The sequence below is a fragment of the Maylandia zebra genome, linkage group LG12 (assembly GCF_041146795.1).
Source record: "Maylandia zebra isolate NMK-2024a linkage group LG12, Mzebra_GT3a, whole genome shotgun sequence".
NCBI lineage: Eukaryota > Metazoa > Chordata > Actinopteri > Cichliformes > Cichlidae > Maylandia > Maylandia zebra.
In genome coordinates, this window is record NC_135178.1 from 32602412 (window position 1) to 32619558 (window position 17147).

Below are 17147 nucleotides of genomic sequence, written 5' to 3' on the forward strand. Positions count from 1 at the left end.
TTAAAAAAAAATGAAAGTTAAACTGGAATGTCTCCTGGCCTGGTGGCTGAGAAGCATACTGCTGCAATGCTAACCAAATGTTTCAGAGCATTCAGTGGATGTGCATACATGTGAGTCGTGGTGTTGGAGGAAAAGAGAAGGTTATAAAGGTTAGCGGGCCAGCTGCAGCATGACATGATGAAATGTGCTTTAACAAAGGAAAAAAAAAAAAAAAAAAAAAAAAAAACAGAAAAATGGCTGAGACTAAGGCACAGAGCATGTGGTAATCACTTAAACAGTAAAGTTTAAAAAAAAAAAAAAGGGTTAGGGATATTGTGGGTTTATAGAAGATAAGTTAAAGAGTGTGACAGCCCATGTGAAAAGTTTCTGATTTTAAGGCTCTTAACTAGTCCATGCTCACCTGTACAAACATAAATGAGTGAAATACTAATCAAATTACTTCTTATTCCAAGTTCAGAAGAATTAAGGTAACGTATGCTCTGGAAAACATGCATAACAGCATCTCTGACATTCTATGTTAACATTCTTTCATAAACTTCATTAGTGTATTGCCTAGAAATCAAAATCCTGAAATCCATCTCTTACTTTCTGTTCCTCCTGTTATGACACACTGTGATATGAATCAGAAATCTTGAGTCACATGTTGTCAATTTCCAAGACACAACTTGGCCCACAAAAACTGCTTCAACCGCCTAACATTGCATTTCTTATTTTTGGTTGAAAAAAATAAAAAAGAAAACAAAAAAAAGAAAAACTGCTTTCAAGGGGATTGGCCAAACAATTCATCAAGTGAGATGTCAGGGTGTCAAACATGGACTTTGTCCAACTTTAATCCCCTTTTAGTTTCAGTTTTTAGATGTAAAAACAAAATGTCACAAAACTGATTGTAGACGTTATAAACAATGACATCACTTCCTTCATGAAAACCTGGGGAATTTTGTGCAATCTAAGAACTGAAAGCACGAGAAATGGTGTCAGTAGCCAACTTTTGAATTATGTGCATAATTGGAGCACTAAAAACCAGTTAGGCTAGTTTGATAGTTCATCCTTCTTTTTTGAGTGTTGATTTTCCTAAATTTAAATGAATGACACTAATACTCAGAGTTTACAAATGTAATCAATGACTCCCAGTGTGGCTGAGGATGACTGAGGTGGGTTTTTGATGAGTCATTTTGGAGTTGTGCTTAAAATCATGTCCCATAGTGACACACCGCTTTATTTAAAGCCGAGGCAACCAAAATGCGAGGCTATTTCAACAACACGAAAAATTCTTCCCGGATGAAAATAAACTAATCCAGCGAGATAGAAAGAAACTAAACATTATGTTCTGATTATTCTGCCAGGGTGGCATGGTGTGGATTTTTATAGCAGTGACTCATTTTCACACAGTGAAGAATACACACATACACATACATAGTTTATGCTGTAAAGCAGGATTTGGAGACTTCAGGGCAGCTCTCATCTCAAGAGCTTAGTGGCACTACTGAGACATGCATGCATACAAACGCACAAACGCACACAAGACTGTTACCTTCTCAGATTAGTTTTAAGCCTAATGCCAACATAAATGTAGGCGTTGGTGGATTGAGGGACAAATACTAGACAAATAAGTGGCCCATCCACCGACCTAAACCCTGGGCCAATTCTTACTCATTAGTTTATTTGAAGTGATTCGCTCTTGTTGCCTTAAAGCAACAACAGCTCAGAACCTTACAGTGGGTACTTTATTTGTGCTTTAGATGACTTATGATGAACTCTGCACAGATTACTTTGATGGACCTCTACATTTCTATCTCGCTTAAGCACCGTGGGGATGAAGTACAGATTAGAGATGAGCTAGTGTGCCTACGATCGTGACTTAAACTAATGCAGAGACAACAAATGTAATCGGCAGCTTTATCAGCAGAATGGGGGTTTTTTTTGTTTGTTTTTGGGGGGTTTCCATTGTGTGAATGGAAAAAAAAAATGTGGAAGACTTTTGGTCAGTAATCACATCCTTAAAGAAAAAAGGGAAAAAACTAAGTCCCCACTCTATAAAAAACTATGTCTGGATCGCCATAACTTTCACAGGAAGCATTTTAAAAATCATGCATAGAGCTAGAAAAGGCTCCGTGGCATTTGTCAGCTCTAGGTAAGATTGTCTGTTTACTACTGTGTGAGGGGGAGGGGGAAAAAAAGAAGAAGAAGTGTTGTTATGCTTCCTACCACTGATTACCCTGAAAATTCACATAATGTAAAATAAGGATGCAAGGATAGGGGAAAAAACATCTGCAGAAGTCTTGATTTGACTGGCCAAAAACCCTCACAAAAAAACCCAACAAAAAACAAAGGATTCATGTTCCCTGTAACACAAACACTAAATAAGAATGGTGTTAACAGAAGCGCAAGATGAAAACATTTTTAAAGTATACTCCAAATAATATCAGCTGGATGTTCCACAACACTTGTGGATGATATTCTGCAGTCACATGATTTAAACTATTTAGAGGGGGGCAAAAAGGCACCACTCAACAACAAAACTGTATTCCAGCTGTGAAACATAGTGGAGGCCAATATCATGGCTTGCTACCCCAGGGCCTGGATGCTTTGCAATAACTGAAGAAACTTTTAATTCAAATCTGAATCAAGAAATTTTACAAAAAAAAAAAATGTCAGGGGAGCAGTCCATGACCCTAAAACGTCAGAGAGGGTGAGTGATGCAAGACAATTACCCAAAACTCAAAAGCAAATGAACAACACGATGATTTAAAGAAAAAGAGAGCACAAGAGAGACAAATGTCTTGTTTACCAATGGCCGCTGTGCCATGACCTGAAGAGAGCTTGTCAATCAAGTCATCCAATAAATAAGCCAAACCCATATTTTACAAAGATGATTTCTCATCAAAACAGCTTGGGTTCACTATATTTTGTTAGTAATCAATGCCAAAAACTGGTTATTCCAAATGGTAAAGGATTCAAAAACGTTTGTTCTTGCAAATACACTGCCAGAATACATAACAAAAACAGGTTTAAGAACCAGCATTTAGACAGAAGATAATGTCACTGGGTCACTAATGGTGGTGTATAAAGTGCGCAATACTGTGTCTCCAGACAGCTTTTTTGATCATTCAAGACAGAAAACTTTGAATAAATCTCTAATTGTAAAATAATGCCACCCAAATGTTCCCGGTCACTACTGTCATTAACACATGTTGATAATCTTAAATTCTTTCAGCCTTTAAAAGATATTCACTGTTAAAATGCATTTTCAAAACAGCCATGAAAGTCCCTGAAAGACAATGCTTCAAAGCGTCACTCTGTGCTGTACTCTTATTGAAGTGAAATTGAAGGCTGATACCCATATCTTCCAAAAGGTCAAAGCGCAAGTATGTGTAAATTGTGTGTGACGTGGGTCCAGTGTTTTGAGTGAGTCTAGTGTATAAGAGATAATGTTACCAGCACATTGCTACAGCTACTGTGAAGTACATCCCGAAAGGGGTGATTAAGTTACTGTAATCAACCATAAAGTGCCAAGACATGCCAATTCACTGTAACCAAAATAAGGTCCTGGTTCATCCAATATTACCATAGTGTTACCCAGTCCCTCTATTTAAGCAGAATTGGTCAGAACAGAACCTAAGACTTTAGTTATCTACTAGCAACGAATGCTATGAAATTTATTCCATTGCTTCATTTATGTTTATGCTCTTACACAATACTGAAGTTGAAATCCTGCCTCTGAAAGAGGCATATTGTACTTTATATAAGCCTGCAATTATTGCAATTTCAATAATTTTAAAAATTCGGATTCAGGGGCACCTCCAGCAACAATGGCCCTAATGTTACTCGCAATGTCTATTACAGTAGAACGGCTCTCAATAGTCCCAAGTTACACAATGCACACTTGTGACAAAGCAGAGGAGGACGGCCCTTTTGTGTCTTACAGCTTTGTAGGTCAATGGCAATTTTAATCTCCACATTGATGTAGAAAAGCCATTTTCAATTATGTAGACCTACAGAGTGTTATGTAATGAGAATGGAACAAGCACAACCAAGACACATAAAAGCCTTCACACATGAGAATGATTTGGAGGCCTATTATATCTTTGGCTTTGGGCCTCTTAGACTTGAGAGGCCTAAAAACTTAATCTAATCTAAGACGTGGAGAGAGTAGTGATGAAAATGTATTGAAAATTTCAATAAACAAACAGTTAATTCATTTCTAAAGTAACTGAATGAAAAATAAAAAGATTTTCAGATAGAAACATTTTGCATTTAATTCCATGTAAATTTAAATATTAAATTTAAAAAAGGTTTAATTTCTGTTTGACAATGTGTATTGGAATAAAAAAGTAAATGCAGGACAAAAAGAGTTCTGTGAAGATAGAAATGTTGGTTTGCTAAAAATAAAGTCATTACTTCTGATTGTTTGCACTGGAAAAACTGCTTCTATCCATCTCGGCACAGTGAAAGATAAAGCCAGCAAAATCAAATCACACAGATAATCTAACATAAGTCTCAGCATATACAAGGATCATCTTTGAAATGTTCTTTCCAAGACCTAAAAGTTCAGAGGAGATTATTCTGAGTTGCTTTGAAACATTTTTCCATCCAAGAAGCTACAAAAGTATTTTATCCTAATTTGGAGTCTTGTAAAGCAAATTCACAGTACCCAAGCCTCTCTATACGAGTGATTTTCATTTGTACTGAGGTAATGAAGTAGCCGACCTGTGTGGTATCTAAAACATCCCCCAATTAATGCATCACCAGCATACCTTGTGCGTTGGACACATGTGCACTTGTCTGAAAATGGTAATGAAAGCTAGGCATACTCACACATATGCAGGCACACAAACATACGCACAGCACTGGTCACACTCATTCTGCTGCACAAAGACCATCCTTCATTCACTGTGAAAGCTTTTTCAGAGAAATCCCATGAATACAGAGGGGTCGGTCTGTGTGTCTGTCCCTCTAGAGCAAAGCCTGGAGTTTTCTCATTAAAGCCATTCATCCTCTCTGGCAACTATCTGTGCTAGTGCCTTTTCAGCTGAACATTTTCTTCCAACCCTGTCAATAGTGTGTGTGGTCTACTGTCTTGTTTTTTTCCCCCCAAACTCACAGTCTCTCTCACACACTGTCTTTTTCCAAACCCCTCCTCCCTAAATAAATACAAACACAGACACACACACACAGACACACACACACACACACACACACACACACACACACTGAAACAAGTAAACACACTAAGAGCAGTGTCACAGAGCCCCATCACCAGGCTGCTAAATTATTCAACAGTCCCTCACAGCCAATTTTGCACATAAGAGAAAGTAAAAGGTGAAGAGCAGGAGGTTTATCTGTGGGCACGTCTGGCTGGGAGCTGTAGGATCAACAGGTTACAACCACACACACAACAAAGAAAGAAGTAGAGATGACGAGCAGGAGAAGAAAGCATTTAACTACAAAAGCTCAGTATTGAAGCTGTATTAATGAAAACAAGAACAGCAATTTAATGCATTTAATTGGCAATTTAAAATGTTGCCTCTCTCTCAGAAATATATGGAAGGTGGTGAGACCACCATTTTCATTGGAATAGGTTTTGTTCTGAACAGATTTCTGGTTTTAAACTTATTCAATCCTAACTGAACAATTCTAAAGTTTGCACCAAAAAAGTAAAGAACCACCCCAGCTGCTTTAAAAAAATCCAAGCAAGAGTTAGAAGTTCTGTTTTTATTTTTAATTCCCAACAGAATAAAACATATTTCTAAATGTAAACTGCAGCACAGGATTTTCAGTTGTTTTTTTTTATCTGACAGCTGCATTCACCACTGTTATCTTGATAGTTTTAAACGATAACTATGCCATACTGTGAAATATCTGCATAGATAATCTAGAGTTCAATAGTTAATTTTCCCCTTAATGAGGAAAAATATACACAGAAAATCTGATCTCAATACGGTAATAAAAACTTATTAACGTATCAGAAAATATGTGTGAGAGCTCAGGTAGTATATGCACATTTCTACAAGTGGATAACATAACATTCAGAGGAATGGAAAATTAGGACCAAAATTTGTGACTGCTATGAGGGTAGGGTGACTGCTCCTATAATGCAATGGCCTTGTAAATATTTTACACCTAGACAGACATTCATTTCATAGTTGTGGTGCTTTTTGGCCAGTGTAGGCAACAGCAAATCAGTGTACTTGACTTCTTTATGGCACTTTTATGTTTGTCAGACATTCGGTTTGTCTGAGGATCCCACATCAAATATTTCCATGTAAATATTTTATCTACAAACTAAATCAGAACATCTGACAACTACTCACCTCACACTGGCTTTAAAAAACTGAACAGGCAGGAAGCTATAGCACGTTTTGTTTGTTTGTTTGTTTTTTGCGAGAACAAATTGCATCTTCCTTTGCAACAGTTTAAGTAAAGGTTTCTATTTACAGTTCAAATAAACAAAACTGATATGAAAAAAGCAAAGGGATTAAAGAGGTTAAAGATGGGCTATTAAAAGAATTGAGAACAAAAAAAGAAGGACAGGGAAGCATGCAGTCAACAAGGCCAACAAAGCACGAGACAACAGAGTTATTGAACTTTGACATCAAACACAGACACACCTTTGTTCCACTTTAAGGTGGATGAAAACATAACAGGATTTTTATTACTCTTTTCTACACATACAGACAGTGCCAGAGAATGAAGACTGTGTTTTGATATTTATGTTTTTTGAAGTAAAAATCTTCAGCACTTTCAACTTTGTTGTAATTTAATATTGATTTTGGTGTTTAATAAAGTATAGGCTCTAAAATTTTAACTAAAGAGAATAAATCTGTTTCTTTAACTGTTAAGATTCAGTATTAACACAGACATATGTCAAAATATAACCTTTTAGGAACTGGTATTACCATAACCAGTATAAAAATATTTTGAATCTTACCTAATCTCAGAAACAGTTAAGCTCCAGTGTGCTATTTTATGACCCTTACAGCTGCGTCATGGCAGCTTTCTGTTGTATATTTTATCTTCTATGACGTGCCTGCAATTAAAACATGTCTAAATGTGGGAGGTCCATGTTTATGTAATTCCTTTTCTCCTGGGCAATCATTTTGGTCAAACTCTATTTTTTTGAAAACCCTCGTAGGCCCTGCACAGGATCAGTTCATTATTTTAAAAGCACGACTCCACCAGCGCCACCTCCTCTAAGCTGACTCACTGAACAAACACCAACATGCACATGTTGGATTTATGCAAATTATATCCAAAACATTCAATTAATCTGAAGCGGTTTGCAGGGTTTGCGCGCACCTTAGCAACAATGACTTACTCATGGTCCCCAGGAGAACGTGATGTTAATAAATAAATATAAATACAACCATAAAATAATACTTGAATTAGCCCCAGGGCTCACACTAACCTAGATATTCTCTTTTTAGTTTGGACAAAATTTGTACGCTGGCTTTGGGCTGTGTGTCAGTATGAGTATGTACAGTATGAGTCAGTAAAAGTACACTTTCCTCCAAATTACTTTTTAAAATTATTAAGGTATTAGTGTCTTTGCATCTTTTACAGTTTTACAATGGAAAAAACCCATCTACGGCCATATTAATAGCTATAATTACCTGGTTGGAATATTCTAAATCTTAATATTGCAAACATTAAATTTTCTACAGTAAAACTGAAGCTACAACATTTTTAGCAGCTTCTAAATAAGCAATCAAAACTTTTACATCATTTATGTTTTGAAATTTAAACACTAAATTGATTTATAGATTTTCACAGGCAAATGTATAATGTGGTAAGTGAGGGTAAGCATAATTTGAGAAAAAAAATCCTTCCACATGGGCAACCTGTAATTTCTATGGTTTTGATTCACCTAAGACAGGTCCAAGCAAAAAGCCCGAAGACAACCATAAAAAAGGGTATGGAATGATTGCATGCTATGCCAAGGATGATGGCATTTGGTTTTGAACCACACTGAATCAAAATTTTAACTGGTTCTTCTTCTGCACATGCTCCATTCCTCTCCCTAGTTTCAAAAAAATTGTTTTTATTGTAATCTTTTAATGTATTCTTGCTCATACAAATAGATTGACAAACACATAACTGTATACATATGTCTGCCCTGTATCTCACCTTGAAACAAAAAAAGCATGTATTTCAGACGATTTCCACTTCACTAGGCCTCTACTGCTTTTGAATGCTTTAACAAAAGTGGCATAACCAAAAAACTACAGTCACATGAGCAGAGCAAATTATTCTTTCAGAGTATAGTATGAAGGACATTTACTGTAATGATGTCATGACTAAATATATACCCATAGTTTGCCTATGATAATGGGTGGGTGAAAGGCAAATCATGGGGCCCAGCACGTTGATATTTTTCCACCATGTTTTCACACCTAAAGAAATCAACTGAACCAAGACCCATAGTTTTCAATTTACACAAGTCGAAAATGATATTACAGTTACTGTGTGAAATGCTTAAAATGTTCATTTTAAAAGCCATTTCTGGTGCTAATGTAGTTTAGGTAAGAAAATAGGAAAGTAACAAATTTACTTTGAAGTAAAACCAGGGCTTTGTGTGTCTTTAAATCATTAGGGGAAAAATCCCTTTTTTGATTCACAAAAAAAGGAAAACAATTAGGCGTAAATGCCTTTTGGTCAAAGAGGTCTCAGCATTCAGGTACCAAGCTGTTACTGGCACTCTGTGACACACTGGACTGCTTTTGGTTGTAAACTGGTATAAACGTGTGTAACATCCACCGCCATTGGGCATATCTATGCAGGCTCAGCTGGGGCTGGATGACTAGATAGGCCATATCGACTAGGCAATAACCATGGGACTGTTTATGACACTATCAATTCTCAACTGTATTGATTTTCATTGTGGTTGAAAAAAATATTCTTCCGTTCCACACATAAACACACAAGAGCTGTGGATAGTTGCTCAGGTGGTAGAGTGGATTGTCCACTAATTATTTGATACCCAGCTCCTTTACATGCCAATGGGCAAGATACTGAACTCAAGATTGCTCCAAATAGCAAACCAGAACCTTTCTCTGTTGTCAGTAATGTGTTTCAGTGTTTCAATGAGCAGTCAATAAAGTACTTTCCAGCACTACTAAGGCTAAAATGAAATACATAATTTGCCTTCTGTTGAATACGCCCCCCCCCCCCATCAAGTTTTTCAGATGGGCTGTATTGTTGCATAATTCCAATAAAAAATAAAAAATAAAACTAAGAAAAAACACACCCACAGCACAAACACAGAGGAGATATCCAGTTCACTTAGGCAATAAGGCCTTACAGACGCCATTAATATTTAAAGGAATATGATTTGAATTCTTTACTTAAAACATGACATGGCAAGTACTGATAACTGAGGAATTTTACACACTACTGTACTCATCAATTTTAAGTTCTTCAGAGACTTGAACACTCTTTGCTCTTTGAGTCTCTTAGCAATAGCCTTCACTAGGCATGTCCTTGAGACCACAGTAACAAGTGGTAGTGGTCAGATGCCCACACCAGACAGTGAATCATCCAACTGCTGTAGCCCCATTCTGCTTTCCCAAAAGGCCATGCAAAATGCATGAGCTTGAACGTATGAGAAAATGCTCACACACAAACACTTTGTACATAAACACAGTCACACAAGAATACACAGTCACTACATGAAAGTATAGTCACTGAGGAAGGTGCACGAAAACACACAGACAGGGATTTTAACTTGTGGAAGTACACATCAGCTGATCTAGTTTTAAATGTGCGCATGCACATGTATAGTGAGGGGCTGAGTTGAGTGAAGTGCTACTCTAAAGCCCAACAGGATTTTCCAATCAAGCAGCAGAAAGATTAATAGAGGCCTACTGCATGCTTTATGGTGAAAGCCGTGCAAAAGAGAAGTCATTACACTGAGTAGGACATGTAGCCGCTACTTGCTGAGTTTTGTTCATAATGAAATTTTAATAAGAGCAAAATTTAATAGGCAAGTTGAGCTGCCATTAGCTGGGAATGACTGGAGCTCCAGTGCCATCATTGGAACTCAAACTACTACGGTCTTTGCATATGAGCATTTGCCTCCAACAGGGTGAGTGAATCAGATTTCCCTAAATTCTGTAATCTGGTGCAAGAGACTTAGAACAAAGATTCAGATTCCTTGCCTGGAGAAGTATCTTAATCTTTTCAGTGGCCTTCTTTTCTTAATCTGCCGAGCAAGGTTTGTCGAATTCAGAGCAATACTGCCTTCTTTTCAGACAAAGCCAAAGCAATGAACATGAGTCTACACTAAATCTCACAGCTCAGTGAATGGATTCCATTTAAGACTCCTATGTGGGACAGATGAGACACTCTTTCTGACTTTCTTGAAGGCCGTGTTCTTGGAGGAATAGCGATGATGTCATGCAGTCTTTTGTTGAGGCCTCATGGGATGTTGCATATCACAGTTATACATTAATGGGTAGGCCTCCCAAAGATGTCAGCCTTATAATAGACTGAATAAAGCCGTCCTGCAAGCGCTAGCGTACCACTGCCGTTAACCGTGAAAAAACCAAAATAATGATTAAAAAAAAAAAATTATAAGGAGTAGGGCCATAAGAGGTGTGTGTGTCAAAGCCTGCATGTTGTTCTAGACAAACACAAACTTTGCTTGCTCATGTCACAGTGCCTCAACTGATTTAGTTTTATGTTAATGAGAATCAAAGGGAACATGTATTTTTCTTGATTGATAATCTGTCAAAAGTATGTCTCAGTGCATACAACACATCAGGAGAAACAGAACCTATAACCTTTTTTTCTTTACTCTGCCTTTTAAAAAGAAAAGACAGCATGCTAAAGTAAAATGAAAGAGAAAGATGAAGGGAGGAAATTAAGCAGAGGAAACCCCAAAAAGGAAACATGCATCTAGGCCACTGAGTCATTTCCCGTGTGTTTTGCTTTTTCCTCTTCTTTTTTCAAATATACACTGACAGTATAAATTATGTACATCATCATTGGAGTTTACACAGAGTGGGAGAGGGCCCATGGGTTTTAAGCTTTAGGATTTCAGCTTTTATCCCCTGTAAAGTCTGCCCGCAATTAATCTGGGAATTAATTCAGGTTCAGAACTTAGCCTCCCCCTTTCCTCTTTTAGATCTTTACTGATTCATCCAAGCCTCTTTTACTCACACTCAAAAAAAAAAAAAAAAAAACCGACATGGGGAATAAATGTGATATCTTCCCCATGGAGGCCAGATTTTACCCATACAAATAACTTAAAGGTAGCACCAATGTTATAGAGAATTTTATTTAAAAAGTTAATGATTTGTATTTTTATGCCATATCGTGATGAGGATGGTTCTGCATATATGTGCATCTATTAAGGAGATGTGGTTGGTCTGGTCAATTATGAAGAGAAATAAAAAATAAGAAATTACGTAACACTTCCTGCTGCACTTAAATGGAGCATGGTTCAGTGATCCAGCTGCAACAAGTGCTACCAGTAAACATTCTAAGTCGAGATTTTATGAAGTGCCTCGCAGTATTCAAGACTCAACAAGGTAGATGAGATCAGGAGTACAACCAGAACCATGCTCAACAGTTTCATCAACATTCACACGGTTCTGCACTTTGATTCTGTTCCCCAGGGCCAGAATGGCAGTGCTAAGTTTAACTATAATGACCTAAGCCATCCGAGGGAGGAGATTCATTGCAAAAGTCCTAATCTGTTGTATGTATTATTGTGCCAGTGCATGCCCACTCCAAGCTATTTCTATGTGGCTTTTTTGGCCACACCAGCAAAATTATGACTCCTAATTTGCCCTACATGCCAGAATTGAGTCCAAGTATATTTGTTCTGATTTTTACATAAATTATGTCCACTTATTTCTTTTCAGCTGTCTCTCAGAAATGAAACGACTGCCATTTTGCTGTTCTCAGTTTCACTTTGTATCTCCTCTTCTTGGAGGTGCAGGCACACACAAACACACATAGTGTAACAGAGTGCAGAGGAGAGCAACAAAAAAGCAGTCAGATACTCATCACAATAGGGGGCATCAGGTGACTCATAGCCTGTAAAAGCTACCCAGTGTTTTTTTTGTTTTTTTTTAAAGGCTAAAGGTGTTAACAATCTTTTCACGCTTGTGTTTCATGTTCAAACAGTAATGTTGGAAATGAAATGTAAAAGGGGGAAAGGTGTGGATATATAGGCAGCACGGTGGCACGGTGGTTAGCACTGTTGCCGCACAGCAAGAAGGTCCTGAGTTCAATTCCACCATCAGGCCGGGGTCTTTCTGTGTGGAGTTTGCATGTTCTCCCCGTGTTTGCGTGGGTTCTCTCCGGATACTCCGGCTTCCTCCCACCGTCCAAAGACATGCAGCTTGTGGGGATAGGTTAATTGATTAATCCAAATTGTCACTAGGTGTGAATGTGAGTGTGAATGGTTGTCTGTCCCTGTGTGTTAGCCCTGCGACAGACTGGCGACCTGTCCAGGGTGTACCCCGCCTTTCGCCCTATGACAGCTGGGATAGGCTCCAGCGCCCCCCGCGACCCTGAAAAGGATAAGCGGAAGCGAATGGATGGATGGATGGATGGTGTGGCTATATATTCCAGTCTGAGATGGTCATGCTCTAGAGCAGTACTCAGTGGTCCTGAATTTTGTATATAGCACTTCTAAACTTTTATTTTCCGAAGTTATATCTAGAAAAAAAAGGAAATTCTCCTTTGATTGATGAATTATTTTAACAACTAATGTATTATTAAAATGTTTTTATCATTTAATTTTATGCCCACAGATTTAGTTTTAATTAGCTGTTAACTGACAATCAGGTAGTTCTCGCAGCAAGATCTGTAATACTAACAATCTCAATTTCATTGTACTTTTTATGTGATCCATTATTAGAACCAGATGGAAAAAGCTAAAACCATTGTGTGCAGCCTAGCTGTATGCAACTATCACAATCACAATTTTGAAGGTATTCAGCCTCATTTCCTGCTCCAGGACACATGTAGAAAAATAGCAGTGCTAGACAGATTTTAAGAACAGTGTCATTAATCAGTAAATCACCCTGAGCTTTTTTTTTGTAATTATCCTGGTGTTTTCCCATCATTTCTAGCTTTGACTGGTAGTCCAGGTTGCTGCTCCTGGTGGGACCTATTAAGTTCTTCAACGCCTCTGGCACCATGTCACTTTGGAATTGGTAAAGTCTTACTATCCCTGCATCTCTGCTTTAATTGTGCACTGTGATATCACTGGTACACACTGATAGAAGGTCATGAACCATGTGGTCAACAAAACTCTACAGTTCTTTATGTGTTGCCAAATCAATAATTAATCATGTGCGTTTTTGTATTGCAAATATTTTTTGGTACAGGAAAGTGGCATAAATAAATAACAGGAACATTTTGTAACAAATAGCCAAATATATCACAGTCAGAGAAAGGATGTTTTCATGTTAGAAGAGGAATAAAAAGGAGTGGCAGACCAACAGAAGCTTTTAGACTTGATGAATATCAAGTACTGACCAATGCAGTGCCTGCAGCTGGTTCTCTGTTTCATTTATTATCAGAGCAGTCATGTGTAATGGAGTACCAATGCTCAGCACAGCTCATTTAATTTCTCTATACAATGAACAGTTTGAAAGCTAATCAATGAATAACTTCTTAATTATACTGTGTATTATAATAATCACAACTTAAACAAGCAACTTGAAGCTTGGCATCTAATCCAGCAGTAATATTGGCTTGATACTTCATTCTAAATTGTTTATGAAAGCACAATAGGCTTTCCTATCTGACATGGCTCCTGTATCATACCAGGAAACAATAGCTGGACGCGGGTCAGGCTGGCTACCGTCTATGACAACCCAGTGAGGGTGTGTGCATGTCGGCTTCTTTGATACCCTCTTGGCCTAACAATGCAAGTACTTCCTATCTAGCAGTCTGGGACGATATCATCCTTGCAATTATGCTAAGGTTTGCAGCCTTCTGGGTCATGATGAGAGCCTGTGTGTGAGAGAGTGAGTGCGTAAACTATAATGACTGAGGGAAGCAGTGGGGCTGGGTGTTGACTGGTAAGTCGCAGTGTAATTGGACAATTGTTCAGTTTAACCCCAGGCTCTCAGGGTTCATAAAGGCATCAAAAGCTCTCCTGGTAAATACTATTAAGCAAGAAAGGGGTGGCTGAAGTACTTACTTTGGCTGGCCTTACATTTTTTTCCATGAGAAACTCCTATGTTCCTCATTCATTATGACACACAACAGTCCGGTTGATGAATACAGAGATAACACAAAAAGCTTGGCTGGAAAGTAGCAACTATGGGAAGAGACGCAAGTGCAAGAGAAATTCAGTGTTGTTTCTTAGTCCAACCTCCATGCCTTGTTTGTCCTAATGTTTTCTTGCCTTTTAAAGAAGTGCCTGTGAAAGAAGCCAGGCTGAAATACAGAGTTAGCTAAAAATGAAAAATAAAACTCACATTTATCTTGATACACTGCTGGCTGGTGACAGCACGGTACAATCTCCCCCAGCTTCATCAGAAACAAATCTCCACTTGACCCAATGGAGGCTGTCCAGTCACAGTATTAGAGCTGCACAGAGCTTGGGCAGAGGCCTAGATTCCCTTGGGACCAGGGCGTTTTTGGCATGCACTTTGGTAGCTCACATGATGAGAAGTTATCAAACATTCACATCATGTTAGGTAGCACTACTGATCCTAGATGCCCTATAGATCTTTCAGAAGTGCTATGGAATAAAAGCTATTATAATGGTCACTGCTGGTCACTGTTGACCACAGCATCCACAATTTTGCCAACATGAAGGTTCTGAACCTTCACACCAATGAAAAGTGCTCTGAAATAAATGAATGAAGTTTTGAGACATGTTAGCAAAAGTGCTGAGTGAAAAATTATGGTGAATAACTGTGTGACACAAAAGCGCTTTGAGCAGCCAAAGGAAGCTCCCAAAATAGATGTGGTGCGGTGCATTACCTCACCCCCACTCACATCAGTAAATGTGTCCATCACATTCATGCATCCTAAGCCCTGCTGACATGCCCCACTCTATGAAGCTCACAGTGCATACTAGAGTTTCCCCAGTTGGCTTGCATGCAGGGGAGAGTCAGCAGAACAGAGGCAAATGGTAGGCCTATGACATGACACTTTCAATTTTTTAAAGACCCATATTACAGTGAACCATGTAGTTCTAAAAATAGTCCAGTCTGAGTCTTTTCCGCCATTCTGCCAGGCTAAATTAAGCCTTAGGCCCAGGAGGGGTAGTGGTGGGCAGAGATAAGACAAGTCAGCCATCAGCATTGGTAATGTCTCTTTGGGTGATGGTGATGGCTCCTCATAATTCCTCAGCACTTCAACTTGGCCTAGTCATAGAAGAGCAGGGATAGGCTTGCACATTTCACGAAAAAAAAAAAAAAAAAAAAAAAAAAAAGGGAGACAGATGTAGTTGGACATAATAGGGGTTGAAAAGAGGGTGGGTAGGGGGGCCTACTCATGGTCACAGCTGCAACCTCGCCAGGGGATTGGATGCGCACTTCTAATAAAGCTCTGTAATCAAGTCACTCGTGCTAACCTCCCACACCCACAGAGGCTAACTTGCCAAAATGCCTATCTTGTGACACAATTTGAAAAAAACCCCCAAAAAAAACAATGAAGGAAACAATGGACATGTAGTACATTAGGAAGAATGACGTATTTAACAACCAATATGTGGTGCATAATAGTATGCAGCACATACATTATTGTGCTCAGTGAAGAAATTGAGCCAGATGCTACACTAGTGAAAAGCCTATAAAATCCAATAGGAATTTCCAGATGAATAAGCACACACATACTTAGATCAGAACTGCTGCAATAATTACCTTTTTAGGTGTGCAATATTTTCATTGTGAAAACTTCAGTGGGCGACAGCTGAATACTTCTGCTCAAGATCTAAAGTGGTTGGTCTGACTAATACAGTTTTCAGCTGTGCAAGGTGGCAAGTAAACAGCAGAAATGGCACACTCACTGGGGAGGCATTTGTTGATGAGACATCTGCTGGGCCGTGGCTTCCCCCCTCTGAGACAGCTTTCAGTAGACCAAGGCCATGACTCAGGTCTGCACCAGCTGCTGGGCCTTGACTAGATCCATTTCACATTTTTCCCCATGATGGTCAGTGGTGCAAATACGCCATTGCCATAAAAATCCAGAAGTGATGCCGATAAAAGAAACTATGAGCTGGACATGAATCAACAGATGGTTTATAAAAAGGGCATCTGCTTTGAGGAACTAACCATCTTCACATTTAATTAAATAGACACTCTTAGTTGGACACAAACGCTGCTTTAATGCACACCAAAAGAAGATTTAGGAACGCACCCACTGTGAACATGCACACGTGTACCGTAGGTAGTTCTGACTGGCTAATCAAACAAAGTGCTTCTATAGATTAATCCTGCTAACACATATCTGTGCTGGTACTCTCTCTTGCTGGCTTCACAAGACTATGATCTTGCAGCAGTACAGAGTTTTGCTGTCAACTGAAATCATCATTAAAAGCAGTACGCATGAACACATCAGTGGTGGGGGTAGAAACGGCATAATTCTCCTTACTATCTGAGACAACATTCCTGTATCAGACATCCTAAACCAGATCACTGCATAACATTAAGCCTGACAGAAGCCCTTTAATATTGATGTGCCCTGCCACTGTAGCATAAACCACCAAACTGCTGTGGCACTGGATAACTGACAATTCTGTAATATAGGTTTCAAAAGTCAGCCTTTCATCATGTGAAAGGAAAAAGCTTTTCACTTCAACAGGTTTCACCTAGAAGCAAATTCAGCTCTTTCTCATTGAGGGGTTAAATTGTTGTAAAATATCACAATTGCTGTTTCAAATATGTGGATATGACAATGCCAATAACCTTATTACATAATTGTTTCCAAACTGTAAGAGGCCTACCAGTAGGCTTGTCTAGGTTTTTCAAAAGAACAGGTCAACTCGATAACTTTAACATTCACATAGGGGGACTGGGAGTTTAATTTCTCGATTATAGCTGATACAGTTAAACTCTTCCCATTGATAAGTTTTTGGGTTGTTTTTTTAAAAAATCCCATCTTGTGTAAAGCTAGTAGAGGGCTTCAGTGGCTTCTAGTTTCTCTGAAATAAAACAAATCAGGATTTCACTGAG

At 38.5% G+C, this 17147-nt stretch overlaps 1 protein-coding gene across 8 annotated transcripts in view; it reads right to left on the reverse strand.

Moving 5' to 3' along the window:
• Positions 1-17147, reverse strand: part of taok3a (TAO kinase 3a) — a 62820-nt gene that overhangs the window by 42551 nt on the left and 3122 nt on the right. The window contains exon 1 of one of the 8 annotated variants that reach the window (XM_004566685.5): positions 15983-16001. The exons of 6 other annotated variants lie outside the window; for them this stretch is intronic. The gene's annotated coding sequence lies outside the window, so the exon portion shown is untranslated. Of the gene's footprint in view, positions 1-4815; positions 4841-15982; positions 16002-17147 lie in introns of those variants that run through there. One more of the 8 variants, XM_076891121.1, reaches the window with a different exon arrangement.